The sequence below is a fragment of the Myotis davidii genome, unplaced genomic scaffold (genome assembly GCF_000327345.1).
Source record: "Myotis davidii unplaced genomic scaffold, ASM32734v1 scaffold125, whole genome shotgun sequence".
In the NCBI taxonomy this organism is placed as follows: domain Eukaryota; kingdom Metazoa; phylum Chordata; class Mammalia; order Chiroptera; family Vespertilionidae; genus Myotis; species Myotis davidii.
The window spans coordinates 7781631-7795587 of record NW_006299390.1 but is presented as its reverse complement, the minus strand read 5'-3'; the positions used below and the strand labels follow the sequence as shown (position 1 = coordinate 7795587).

The 13957-nt window shown below is 51.7% G+C and overlaps 1 long non-coding RNA gene across 1 annotated transcript in view; it reads right to left on the bottom strand.

The window, feature by feature from the left end:
* The window catches only part of LOC107184859, a 13359-nt gene extending 2516 nt beyond the window's left edge, over positions 1-10843 (bottom strand). The window contains exon 1 of the long non-coding RNA XR_001515762.1: positions 10827-10843. This is a non-coding gene — a long non-coding RNA (uncharacterized LOC107184859). The remainder of the gene's footprint in view (positions 1-10826) is intronic.
* Between the last annotated feature and the right edge of the window lie 3114 nt (positions 10844-13957).

Here is a 13957-nt window from a genome sequence, read left to right as displayed (position 1 = left end):
AAGCAGTATGTCATCCAGCAGTTACTCAACCCTAGAATATTTGTCTCTCCACTAAACTCACAAGAGCAAAACGTTGCACTTCCACAATTGCCCCACCTGCTCCGAGGTCTCCGAGGAACCTGGCCCAGATTGCACTATTTTCCAAAGCCCTTTAGAGGGAACACCAGCCAGAGCCCTGTGATCACCCACTTTCAGATCAACCCGAAGTTGCTTTTCAGATGCACATATACATGACCTCAAGCCTTGGGTCAGTCAGTCCTGGGTTTCTAAGCATCCAGGAATCCATATTTCCCTTCCTCCTCCAGGATTGAGGGGATTCCTCCCTCCAGGTCCTGGAGAGGTGCTGAGGGGTCCATGGGAGAAGAATGGACCTTTGAAGCTACCTGAACTGGGCTCAGTCAACTGGACAGGCATAGACGCCATCCAGCCTCAGTGGTCCCGATCCCAGCCTCTTCATTTATCTCAAAGCTATGTGGGCTCAAAGAGGGACCCATGGACGCCTGTGGATGGCTCAATGCAGCCATTTGCCACTTGGTCCCGAGGGCCACACCGCCTTTGGGGGGATTGGTAGATGCCGGGAGGGTTCTCTTCCTTTCGGGGTTCCAGACTGGCCCTCAGTATCCTTGGAGCTAAAGCCGGGAGCTGGTCTGGAAAAGCACCGGAGGGCCTAGAGCCAGGGCCCCCGCCCTTGGCGTGGCCGGCCACGTGCAGGCCCATTAGGGTTTTTCCATCACTCCCGCAGCTCACACCTTCACTGGTCAGGAGCCTCTCAAGAAGGAGGACAGTGATTAATGTTTTATGGAGGAGCTGCTGGGCATGACACCTTGTTTGCTTTAGGTTTAGAATACAATGAGGGCGATGAATGGAATTTGCTGAGAGGTGAGGGCCAGCACAGGGCCACCGTTGGGGGCTGAGGACCCACAGGCAGTGAGGTTCCCTGTCCTGACAGCTGAAAAGGGGGCGATTCTGGATGTGGGAAGGCAGGCGAGGCTCGTGCTGGCAGGACCTTCCTCCCAGCTCTCAAGAGCTGGTTCCCACCAGTGCCGCCAGCCCTGGGGTGCAGAGGCCACTGGTGAAGGGCACCCAGAAATGAATGCGCTGGTTCCGCCAGGCGACTCTCCCTCATTCCAACAAAATCCCATTCTCTGCATCCAGGGTTTTGCTTATTTGTTCTTTCCAGTGTGTTGGTGGGGAACGAACTGAGGGCTTAAATGACCTTCAGCCCTACGGGTCGGTGCGGCCTCACCGGGTCCTTAAACATTAAATACTTCCATCTGGTGGGAGCTCCTCACGTGTCCCCCTGCGGTAGTCTCCCTGGCCACCCTGGTTCTCTAGCCTCTGGTCACCTCTGGGCCTCTCCACAGCCCAGTACTTGAGGGGTCAACCCTGTCATCAGCAGGGGGCCCTGGGGACCCTGGCCAGCACTGTCCGGTGGGGGCGTTCTGGTGGACTGGGGCCATTGACACGCCTGGCTGTTCTGTATTTTGCATATCACCTCTGGGTGGGCACCAAAGCTTCCAATTCCTGTATACACGAGAGGCGTCCATCCGGTTAGATCCAAGTTAGAAGAAGTGTGAAAAGGTGTGAAGCTCGTTTTGTGTCTGCATCACATCACTGCCCGAAGCTGGTTTTGGAGGCAGCATCACCCAGAGTCCCAGGCACAGGCCCTTTAATTTCAACAGGCCCCTGGCGCGTGCCCCGTGCCAGCACACACCTGCGACTCTGAAATAAGTACACGTGACTCTCTGATCTGACACCTGTGCTTCCACCCAGGTCTGGGCCTCAGCAGCGGAGACAGGGACACGCAGAGGACCCTGGTCCTCCGCACACCTGTTCCTCTGTCTCCTGTCTGCTCTCCTCTCTGCTTCTCTGCAGACTCGGGGAGGCGTCTGCTCCACGCCCAAGATTCCTGGGCCCCAAGGTGAGAATGGCAGTTAAACTGTGTGAAGTTCCAGGTGTCGCTGATGCCTCTGGATCGTGACTGTGGCTCCTTCCATCTGAGACGAACTCCAAGAATTTCCACGGCTGGCGGTAACTCCCTGGGCTGGGAGTAGCAGTGGCATCTGCTATGCCTCCACGGGGCCCACACCTTCAGTTCCAGAAAATTCTGGGGGTTCCCGGTTCCCTGCCCATTTCTCTCTTTCTCCCTAAGCGTAAAGCCATCCCAGGCCGCCCTCAGGTAGTTTTTCTTGAGTGAAAATCCTAGAGAGTTGGATCTGAAATGGAGCTTAGCAGCCTGGGGCTTTTAGCAACAGGTGTGATTCATGTGCCTGGCTACGGCCCGAGTGCATGGGCTCAGGTGAGGCACCTGGGCTTAGGTGAGTCACCTGCCCTCTGTGGTCCTCACAGAGCAAGAGCCCAGCTCCGGTGATGAGGTAAGTTGGAAAACCACGTCACTCTCTGGGAGACTAACCATAGTAAACGCCCTGACAAGTCCTGCAATAAAACCTCTCACTCTATAAGCCAGGGCTCACCACACTTCTTTGTCCACAGAACTCTTTCAGAAGTGACTCGTACTGCTGTGTCAGTACTGCTTTCTACAGAACATGGCCTGTAAACGGTGGCCTGGGCATGGTCTCAGGGGGCCCCTGAGCTCTCAGATTCCTGGTTTAAAACCCTGGTGGCTTGCTTTCTCTCCTGAGGGCAGTTGGAGGAAGAAGGCCTGAGAGAAGTTCTGAGTTCAGAGTGAGGGTGCTGGGGGCGTGGGGGCAAGGGAGGCAGCTAGTGTGTGCACATGTGTGCATGAGAGAGATGGAGGGAGGGAGTGGGGGAGCGTGGCGGGGAGAGATAGAAATAGCCAGTTTTTAAGAGAAACCAAGAGATTACAAAGGTTGGGAGATACAAACAGAGAGAGGGAGCGGGAGGGGTGGGGTGAGGAGGCCCTTCCTCCGCACAGTGACTTCCTCTGGGCCCATCACTGATTAACCCCCCTCCTGCTCTGTCCTGACACCCCGGGAGCTTGTCCGGGAGCCAGCGGCAGGTGCCTGGTACGTCCGGAGAAGGCCCCCAGAGAGGAGCCTCGGTGAATCATTGACTGGCTTCCATTGTGTGGGAAGCAGCTGGGGCTGGCGTCCCCGCCAAGCTCCTGGGCTGTGGGCAAAGGTGGCGCAGGCCAGGGCTGAGCCGAGCCCAGCAGGTGCTCCTCTGCAGCCTCCAGAGCCAGGGCCACCGAGGTGGCCAGGACGGCCCTGCACACTGGGCTCTCTCGCCACCGGAGCCGTGGGAGTGGAATGAGCACTGAGCTGGGCGTTCTCGGCCGGTCTCTGCCACCGACTGACTGTGGCACCGGGACGGGCCCCTTGTGCTCTCTGCACCTCATCTCCGGTGGCCTTTTACTGGGGCCATTCCTTGTCGCCCTGGGGCAGCCCTAAGCCATCCCTGCAAAGGCCTCGACAGCCCCCAGAACTGCCCTGGGCACAGAAAGTGTCCAAGGCATGATGGCCAGGCTCCTGCTCCGACCACAGGCCGCTCAGCTGCCCGCCCTGAAACCTCACCTGTTACAGGGGGAGAGAAACATTCGCTGAACAAGAGAAGAGAGCAAGGGAGTGTCCAGGGGGCCCAGGTCTGGCAGGCTGGACCCCATGGATGGCCAGGGCCACTGTTTCCCCACATCCTATTGGGAGGGAACACGGGGTGGGCAGGGAGATGGGGCAGGAGGTGCTGCTGCGGAGGAGGCAGCTGGGTGCTCTGAGCAGACTCTTGGGCTCTGGGCTCCCGGCTGGGGTCAGAGGGAGACTGAGCCCCCGAATGGCCAGTGAAGGGGCAACTTGCCACTTGCAATGCTCATGCCATGTGTGGCCTGGGCAGGACTCCTTCTGTCCTGCTCTGCTTGATTCTCGTACATGAGCTGAGAGTCAGGGATTCCCTCCTCCAACCACTGGGGAAATTTATTGAGCTCCTACTGGGTGTCAAACACTGTTCTGGGTGCTGGGTTTTGAAAAAAACACACCAAAAAACAGACAAGGCTGACATTTCATAGCTGGAGAAACTATGAATCTGAGAGGTTGGGCAATCGATGCAAAGTTCCACAGCGAGGAAGGGTGGAGCAGGGTTCAGAGCCGCGGTCCAGCCCCCCACTCCCCCTTGCTCCTGCCGGTTGGTAGAGAGGCAGTGGGTACATTAGACCAGCTGCCTCGCTGGGACAGAGGGTACGTCCTCTCCCGGGTCTGCCATCTCCTCTCTAAATTCCCTCCATTGACTTTGAGGGGTCGGCCAAGCAGTGGGGAATGGCTCCTGGGGGCAACAATAAAAATTCAGATTTTAAATGGGGACAGCTACCGATTTTTGATCAAGTTCTATGCACCGGGCCCTGCAGCATCCAGGGGGAGCCCCAGGAGTTCCTGAGCAGGGGACCGGGGAGCAGAGCACTCCTGAACTCCACTTGCCCTGAGCCCCTCCCGGCTTCCAGGACCTCTGCCCTCAGGTTATCAGGGGAAGCAGCTGAGGCTTTGCACAAACAGTAGGGGCAGGCAGGGACACGGGACAGATGGTTTATAAATAAGGGGGCCGGGAGGGGCTGCGCTGGTGTGGGTGGGGAGGGTGAGCTGCAGGAGAGGCCAGGAGGAGACCTCTGCAGCGGGGTGTGGCCTCCCAGCCCTGCCCTCAGCTCCCCCTCCCACCCCAGGGGCAGACCCCTCAGATCAGAACTGAGTGCCAGCCCAGGCTCAGAGCCCTCTTGGAGGGCAGGGTGGCTTTCTCCACGAGCCTCCCAGTGTGCCCACAAAGGCAGTGTCTTCAACGTGGGGTGCCAGGGGAGACACGGGTGGGCAGGTGGGTAGGTAGATGGGAGGGGGGGGTGGGAAAGCTGGGATCTGGAGGGGAAGGGAGAGGGGGTCCTCTGGGGGAGGGAGCAGGTGCGGGACATCTGTATCTCATCAGGAACAAAGGGGCAGCTTCCTTCCTACCTTCCTTTCAGTTTTCTATCGAGTTAAACAATAACACGCATGTACAACAATGCATGTCGCGTATAGATTGGCTGAGACCCTGGGCTCTCAAAGCCGACTGCGCGGGTGCGAATCCAGGGCCCGATTCTCCAACGAAGCAGGGCGCCTCCGTTTCCTCACCTGTAGAGTGGGGACCCCCTCCTAGAGCTGTTGCGAGGATTGAACGCGCTCCTGGATGCAGTGTCATATGACAGGGCCCGACACATAGTAAGAACTGTATTAGCATTAATGACGATAGCGGTAAGCTGTGAGGTTTAATAGTATCGTCAACACCCGTGAGCCCATCGCTCACCCCGAGAACTACAACCTTTCCGGCAACCTGCGTCGATTCCCTGAGCCCTAGCGGCGCCCACTGTCCTGAGTGCTGTGTTTGCAGTTCCTTGGCTTAAAAAAAAAAGGTTTGTTTCCTGCCTGTATACACACCTAACCAACCTGCTGTTTACGGTCCCTCCTGTGAACCTGATAAAAGCGGTGGCTATTTAGATGGTTTTCTGGGACGGTCCCCCCTCTTCCGCTCCTGAGATTCACCCACGTGAACCTGGCCTGTGGCAGGAGGCCATTTGCTGTGGGGACCTGCCACCTCCGGCCCCTCTGGCCCCCTCCTGACCACTGGCCACACTGCAGCCAGCAAGAGCTCCATGCCATGCAGATCCCTCCCACCCACCTCCTGGGAGCCTCCGGGTCTCCCCCCAACCCTCCTCAGCCCCCTGCCCTGGCTCTGCCCGTCCCCCCCCACCCCCCGGCTCCAGGGCCACTTTTCACAGGCACCGCCCCTTCTTCTGGGAGGAGGGCAACCCAGGTAGCACCCCAGTTCTGCTTCTGACCGGCTGGGGGACCCTGCGTAGGTCTCCTGCCCTCTTTGGACTTGGTTTCCCCACCTGTGAGGAGAGGAGGCAACGCGGTCTGTTATTTCTCTGCAGCCGGTTCTTCCTCTGCCTGGAGGCGGCTTTGCCTCATCTGGGAAGTCGGAGGGGGGCGGGGCAGGGGCAGGTGGGACAGTGTGTGTGGGGTACCTCCCTGCTCTCTCCTCTCTCCAGGGCTCGGCGGGGGGGGGCATCTGCACCCCTGACGTTCTCCCAGTGCTCAGCGGCTCTGCTCCCAGCCCCTTGAGTTGGTGTGTAAAACCTCTCCAAGACCAAATAAGCCACTGAAACTTGGATCAGAACCTTTGGGTGAGTGACAGCATACATCTGGCCGCAGGCAGCAGCCGGGGCTGGGAGCCGGGAGAGGGCAATTTCCCGTGCGGACTTGGGCCCCCAAGTTTCTTCTCCTGCAAAATCAGGACAACTGTCCGCGCTGGGCACATGCCAGGGACAGCCGGTCTGTCTCCTGGGCAGACCTGGCCCCGCAGGCCTGGTAAGAGAAAGCTTGCTCTAGGGGGCAAAGTCTGGGGCAAAGTTTAAAGTTTATAAGAGATGAGTTATCCATGCACAATCACAGCACCTTCTTCGGTCAGAGGGAAACCAAGTGTCACGTTGTCCTCGTGTAGCCTGGGGAAGACCAGTCCTCCCACACCCTCCCCGTCCACACCTCGCCCTGGCCCGCCCGCTTAGCAGGTGCTCCTGGGGAACCATGATTTCTGTGCCGCAGAAAACTCACTTTGCGACTGTGACCCGGAAGCCTTAGGCAGAACCTACGTTGCCACGCGGAGGCCAAGGCATCACAGTGGCCTTATGAGTGGCACCCAGAGGGCACTGAGCCCTCTTCTCTTCCTGGGCCCTGACTCAGCCCCAAATTTGGCTCTGACCTTGACCCCCCAGTCTGAGTTTCAAGCCTGGTCCACCTCAGACCCCAGACAGATGGCAGGCTGAGCTGCAGCCCTGAAGAGAAATTGAACTCTGACCGTGGCACCATGCAGAGCTGGCCTCAGGGCTCCTGTGACAGTGGCTGATGGCTCCAGACTGCAGGTGCCCTGCAGAGCCCCAGCGAAGTGGGGGAGGGTGCCCTCTCAGAGGGCTTCTGTCTGCAGGGATCCATTCTGAGGTTCCAGGGCCCCTGCTCTGCCCCTGGGGTGAGGACAGAGTTGAGGAGCAGGGTGAGGAGCTAAAACTCAGCCAGGGTTTGGGGTCACTCTGGCCTTGCCCTGAGTACCCTCTGCTTCCAGCTCAGCCCAGCAAGGAGCATCTGGCAAAGTATCCAGAAATAGCCGCTCCCCAAGGCCTGTTACCGGCTACAAGACCCCCACCCCAGCCCCAGCGGTGGGCAAGCTGGGAGCCACCCTGAGACAGGGCCGCTGCCCTGGCAGCCATCAGGAGGGGCTGCGTTTGCGCATCATGACCACCAGGGGCACCAGACACGGGCAGGACAGAAGCCTCTGTGGCGGGTGCTCTGGGGGTTGTGCTGTAGGTGGCGCTCTGAGAACCGTCCATCCCTCTGGGAGCCCACCTGCTTGTGCGACAGACAGACTGACCCAAAGTCTCTGGTACCTGCCCTGTGACAGGGGGAAATGGAGCATTAGGGACTGCGATCTTTTAAAACTTTTAATTGTACAAGGATAGTACTATTTCTTTTTCTGAAAATGAGTTTCTTGTAGGTAGCGTATAGTTGGTTTTTTTTCCAACCTGACAATTTCCTTCATTGGGGCGATGAGTCCATTTAGGTTTAATTTTTTAATGAATACTGCTGGGCTCACCCCGGCCGCTTTTCTCTTTTCTCTCCCATCTGCTTTTTGTATCATTTTCATTCCTTTTCTCTTTTTTATTAATCAGTTTTTACATGATTCATTTGATCTCCAGGCTAATTAACCATATCTCTTTGTGTTTTTTTTTTGCTGTGGGAGATGAAAACTTTCCAATCTATATCTTTAACTTATTACACTCTGCCTTCCAGCTCTCTTATACTATTTCACGTAGAATAAGAACTTTACAACCACACATTCCATTTTCCTACTTTCATCCTTTTTTGCTATTATTTCACATTTTTTACTTCTCATATATGCCATAAACCTCCTAATATATTAATTGTAGCTTTGCTTTAAGTAATCAATTATTGTTTTCCCTTAAAAACTGTGGAGATATATATATATAATAAAATTTACCACTTAAAGCATTTTAAGTGTACAATTCAGTGACCTTAAGTACATTCACAAGGTCGTGCGACCATCATCACTATCTACTGTATCTCCAGAACTTTTCATTTCCCAGAAACTCACACCCGTGAAGTAACAATTCCCCATCCCCCATGGCTCCAGGCCCTGGTAACCTCTGTTCTACTTTCTGTGTCTATGACCTGGATGACTCTAAATACCTCATATAAGTGGAATCACGCAACCTTGTCTTTTCGTGTCATGGCTTATTTTACTCAGCGTAATATGTTCAAGGTTCACCCGTGCTACAGCCTGTGTCACAACTTCATTGCTCTCTATGGCCGAGCAATGTTCTATTGTAGGTATACACCGCATTTTGTTTATCCATTCACCGGCTGATGGACACTTTTGACATTTGTGACTAATATCGCTATAAGCTTTGCTTGGGTACAAGCACTGTTGGGGGTCCTGCTGTCCATCCTCTTGTATGTGTGCTGAGGGGGTGAAATTGCTGAGGTGGACGGCAATTCTGTGTTTAACGTTTTGAGAAACTGCCAAACTGTCTTCCACAGCAGCTGCGCCATTTACATCCCCACCAGCTTGCAGGAAGCTCCAGTTTCTCCACATCCTCATCGACCCTCGTTATTTTCCTTTAAAACGAGACAGGCATCCTGGCGGATGTGATTTGTATTTCCCCAATGACCAAAGGTGCCGGGCTTGTCCTCCCATGTATATCATTTGGGGACAAACGGATGTTCAAGTCTTTTGCCCATTTTTGAATTGGATTGTTTATTTTGTTATTGTTGTTGAGTTATAAGGGTTCTTTACATATTCTGAATACTAATGCTTTATCAGATGTATGATTTGCGAATATCTCCCCCACTCCATGGGTTGTCTTTTGACTCTCTTGATAGCGTCCTTGCCTGCACAAAAGTTTTTAATTTTTATAGCATCCAGTTTATCTCCTTTTCTTTTGTTTCCAGTGTTTTTGGTGCCCTATTGAATAAGCCATTGTGAAATCTAAGGCAATGGGGGTTTCCCTTGTGTTTCCACTAAGAATTTGAGTCTTCGCTCTTGAATGTAGGTCTATATTCATTTCGAGTTAACTTTTGTATATGGTATAAGGCAGTGGTTCTCAACCTTCTGGCCCTTTAAATACAGTTCCTATGTTGTGACCCAACCATAAAATTATTTTCGTTGCTACTTCATTACTGTAATGTTGCTACTGTTATGAATCATAATGTAAATATCTGATATGCAGGATGGTCTTAGGTGACCCCTGTGAAAGGGTCGTTTGATCGCCAAAGGGGTCTCTACCCACAGGTTGAGAACTACTGGTATAAGGTAAGGGAGGATCCAACTTCATTTTTGCACATGGTCTCCAGTTTTTCCAGCACCATTTGTTGAAATGACTCTTCTTTCCCCATTGAATGGTCCTGGTAGCCTTATCAAAAAGATCAATTAACCATATTGGCGAGGGTTTATTTTGGGTTCTTGATTCTATTCCGCTGGTTTACGTCTCCCTCTTTCTGCCAGTACCACAGGGCTTTGATTTCAGTAGCTTTGTCATAAGTTTTGAAATCAGGAAGTATGAGGCTTCTCACTTTGTTTCTTTTTTTGAAGATTTTTTTTTTTTTTTTTACTTTTCAGGGTCCCTTGAAATTCCATATGAATTTTAGTATGGATTTTTCTAATTCTGAAAAAAATGCCTTTCGAATTTTTATAAGGATTACGCATTGAATCTATATATCAGTTTGGGAAGTATTATCTTAGCAATATTATCTTACAATTCCTGAACACAAGATATCTTTCCCTTTATAGTTTTTTTAAGATCTTTAATTTCTTTCAGTAATGTTTTTTAGTTTTTTATGTAAAAGCCTTTCACCTCCTTGGTTAAATTTACTCCAAAGTATCTTATTCTTTTTGATGCTCTTATAAATGGCATGGTTTTCTTAATTTCCTTTTCAGATTGTTGTTAGTGTATAGAAGAACAACTGATTTTTTGCATGTCGAGTTTATATCCTGCTACTTTGTTGAATTGGTTTATTATTCCTAATAGCTGTGTGTGCGTATGTGTGAGCATGTGTGCGTGTGCACACTCTAGGATTTTTCACATGTAAGATTATGTCATCTGTGAACAGCGATACTTTTTCCCCCCAGTCTGGGTACTTTTATTTCTTGTTCTGGCCCAGTTATTCTGGCTAGAACTTCTAGTACTATGTTGACTAGAAGTGGAGAAACGGAACGTCCTTCTTTGTTCCTTAGCTGAGGGAAAAGGTTTGGGTTGTTCATCATGGGATGTGAGGTGCTGTGGGTGTTCATATATGGCCTTTCTCACGTTAGGAAAGCTCACTCTATTCTTAGCATATTGAATGCTTTTACCTTGAAAAGGTGTTACATGTTGTCAAATGCTCTTTCTGCATCAATTGAGATGGCCATATGTGCTCTTTTTCTTCACATATTAGAGCCAATATTTTGTGTGTTTCGTTTGGATTTCTTGCTGTTACGGCAGGAGGAGGGTAAATCAGTCCCAGTTATTCTGTCTTGGCTGGAAGCAGAAGTTCCTCAAATATGTTATTTTGAACCCTCTCCATGTTGCTATAACTAGATTTAATTCATCCTTTTAATGCCTATAAGGTCTCATTGTGTGGATATATTACATCTTACTTAGCTATTCCTTTGCTGTTGGACATTTGTGTTTTGTTGTTGTTGTTGTTTTGCTATGTATTATAAACAATGCTGCCCTCTGGGGCAAAGATCCAGCAGTGAAACTTCTGGGGTGTAGGGTGTGTTCATTTATCAATTCAGTAGATCATATTACGTTGCTTTTCAAAGTGGGTCTATCAGTCAGTGTTCACGCCCATCTGCACAGCATAGAAGTACTATTTCCCCACATGATTTCCAAATATCGCATCATCAGGCATTACAGTTTTATGCAGTGTGATAGGTGAAAAGTGTAGTCATTATTACTTCAATTATTTTTTGTTGTGTATTGGTAATGTTGAGCATCTCTTTCTGTTTATTGGCCTTATATTTTACTTATTTTTTTGAATTGTCTGTTTAAAACCTTTGCTCACTTTTCTATTGGGTTATTTTTCTCTTTATTATTGATTTGTATGTATTTTTAAAAATATTTTTTATATTATCTCTTTGTCATGATTGGTCTCAAATATTCTTTCAGTCTGCGGCTTGCTTGTAGTTTTACCTATTTGTCCTTTCTTGAAAATACATTTTTTAAAAATAAAATATTGATGTGGTCAAATTTATTAATCCATAGTTTTCATTTTTTTATTTAGAAAGTCTTCTTTCTTCTAAGGTCATAAAAACAAATTCCCATTATTAGGAAAACAATCTTATTTTGTTGTTTTATAGTTAGGCCTTTAAAGCATCTAGAATTTATATTTCATAAATATGGGCTAGAGATTTAACCTTATTTTTTCCTTACAAAGCCTCAATTGTTCTAACCTTATTTGCTGATAGTTCATCCTTGTTATGTGCTACCATTAGTGACTGTCCACTGTGGGCTAGGCTCTGCACGAGGCACTTCATATGCCTTTCCTTGACTACTTATCCAATCAACCCTATAAGCAAGGTATCATCCCATTATTCAGGTGGGGAAACTGAGTCTCAGAAAGGTTAAATAACTTGCCCAAGGTCACACAGCTAGCACGTGATGGGGGCAGAATTGAACCCCGAGTAGATACAGAGAGAAGATGGGAATTCAGTGACCTGGCCTGTTCATCAGGGACATGGGCCTGGGGACCCTTGGGGAGCAGGAACGGTTCTCACCCTGAATCCTACTGTCTCTGTGAACTGGGCAACTCCTTCTGTGGTGCGAGGCCCGTCCCGTCCATTGTAGGATGCTCACCCGCATCCCTCCTTCCTGTCCTTTACGGTCAGGAGCACCTTCCCGCTTCTCCCGCCTCCTTACCCTTGACCCTGGGCTGTGAAAAATAAATCGCTCAAATATTGAGAAACAGTCCCAGGGGGATAAATTGTTCCCTGTTAAGTATCACTAAATCAGATTCCTCCCTCCTGCCTGTGAGTCCCCCAACGCCCCCTCCCCAGCTGTGAGAGGTGCTCACTGCAGGTCCTGGATCTGGGCGCCCGCTCGAGCCGGTGCCCCCTGCGTCTTGTTCACGGGGAAGCACATGTGAACATTTGTGCAAAGGCGGGGGCTCTGGGGCTTGGGGTGGCTCATGTTTTCTTTTTAATATACTTTGCTCAACACCTTGTTGCCGACGAAGACAGATGGAAACATAAAACCCCGCTGATGCAAACGATCCCTCAACCCAGACGTGGCGGCGAGGGGCCTCCATCATTCATGACTCGCGTCAGCTGTAAACAGTCTGGGGTCCACCGGCGGCATCCAGCCCAGCCAGCTCTGGGGACGCCGCTGTCAGCACCTCCCATGCCCGGACCATGGAAAAGTGCGTTCAGATCCCAAATGCTGCGCGTGTCAGGGCCACCCAGAGCCCCGCCTGTAGCGTGGCCGATGGGGCGTCCACGCTAAAGGTCTAAAAGTATAAGAACCATCAGGTCCCAGATGTTAAGAATAATTGAGGGCTGTGTACGTCCCCCGTTTCTGTGGCTAACAGTCTTGCCCGTTCCCCGTGGGGAGCAGGAACGGTTCTCACCCTGAATCCTACTGTCTCTGTGAACTGGGCAACTCCTTCTGTGGTGCGAGGCCCGTCCCGTCCATTGTAGGATGCTCACCCGCATCCCTCCTTCCTGTCCTTTACGGTCAGGAGCACCTTCCCGCTTCTCCCGCCTCCTTACCCTTGACCCTGGGCTGTGAAAAATAAATCGCTCAAATATTGAGAAACAGTCCCAGGGGGATAAATTGTTCCCTGTTAAGTATCACTAAATCAGATAATAATAATAATTATTAAGTATCAATATCACTTACTAATCATCATGAATGCTAATGACACTGACACTGATGATCAATAGGGATTAATGGTAACATTTGTCCTTGGGCTCTTGCCTCTTTGTAGCTGAAGGACAGAGGTTGTAGCTTTCCCTCTGAGTCGCACCTTCTCAGGGCTCATGTTTTCTTTTTAATATACTTTGCTCAACACCTTGTTGCCGACGAAGACAGATGGAAACATAAAACCCCGCTGATGCAAACGATCCCTCAACCCAGACGTGGCGGCGAGGGGCCTCCATCATTCATGACTCGCGTCAGCTGTAAACACGTCTGGGGTCACCGGCGGCATCCAGCCCAGCCAGCTCTGGGGACGCCGCTGTCAGCACCTCCCATGCCCGGACCATGGAAAAGTGCGTTCAGATCCCAAATGCTGCGCGTGTCAGGGCCACCCAGAGCCCCGCCTGTAGCGTGGCCGATGGGGCGTCCACGCTAAAGGTCTAAAAGTATAAGAACCATCAGGTCCCAGATGTTAAGAATAATTGAGGGCTGTGTACGTCCCCCGTTTCTGTGGCTAACAGTCTTGCCCGTTCCGCTTGGCCAGTGCACGAAGGGCTGTGCAAGCCCCGTTCCCTGTTGCCCGGAGGAGCCCTGGAGAGTTTGACCCTCCACCCCCAAGCCCAGGGCTTGCTGCCTGCAGGCTTCACCCCGCCATCCAGGCTGGCACCCTTGCAAAAGGAGGTCCTGCCAGCCCACACAGGGGCGTGATCACCCCCTCATTCTCCTCTCCAGACCCAATGACACCTTGCCCCAACCGCTGGGTCCTGCAGCCCTGAGCCCACCCTCCAGCCCTGGCTGGGGCTGGGAGCTCCCTGAGGGGCCCACGTCTCTGGCTTCTTCTCTGAGTCTCCTTCATCGGGGGAGGGCTCTCCCCAGAACGGGCCAGCAGAGTGGCAAGGAATATCCACCCACGGGGGCAAGATGTGGCCTGTAATCGTCACCTCCCTGGGCCCTGCTGTCAGGACAGACAGCCGATGGACTACGGAGAGTGGAAGGGCTCCGCCCCTCCCAGCTGGGGACACGGAGTCCCGCGCCAGGGCCAGCAGAGCTGGGCACGGTGTC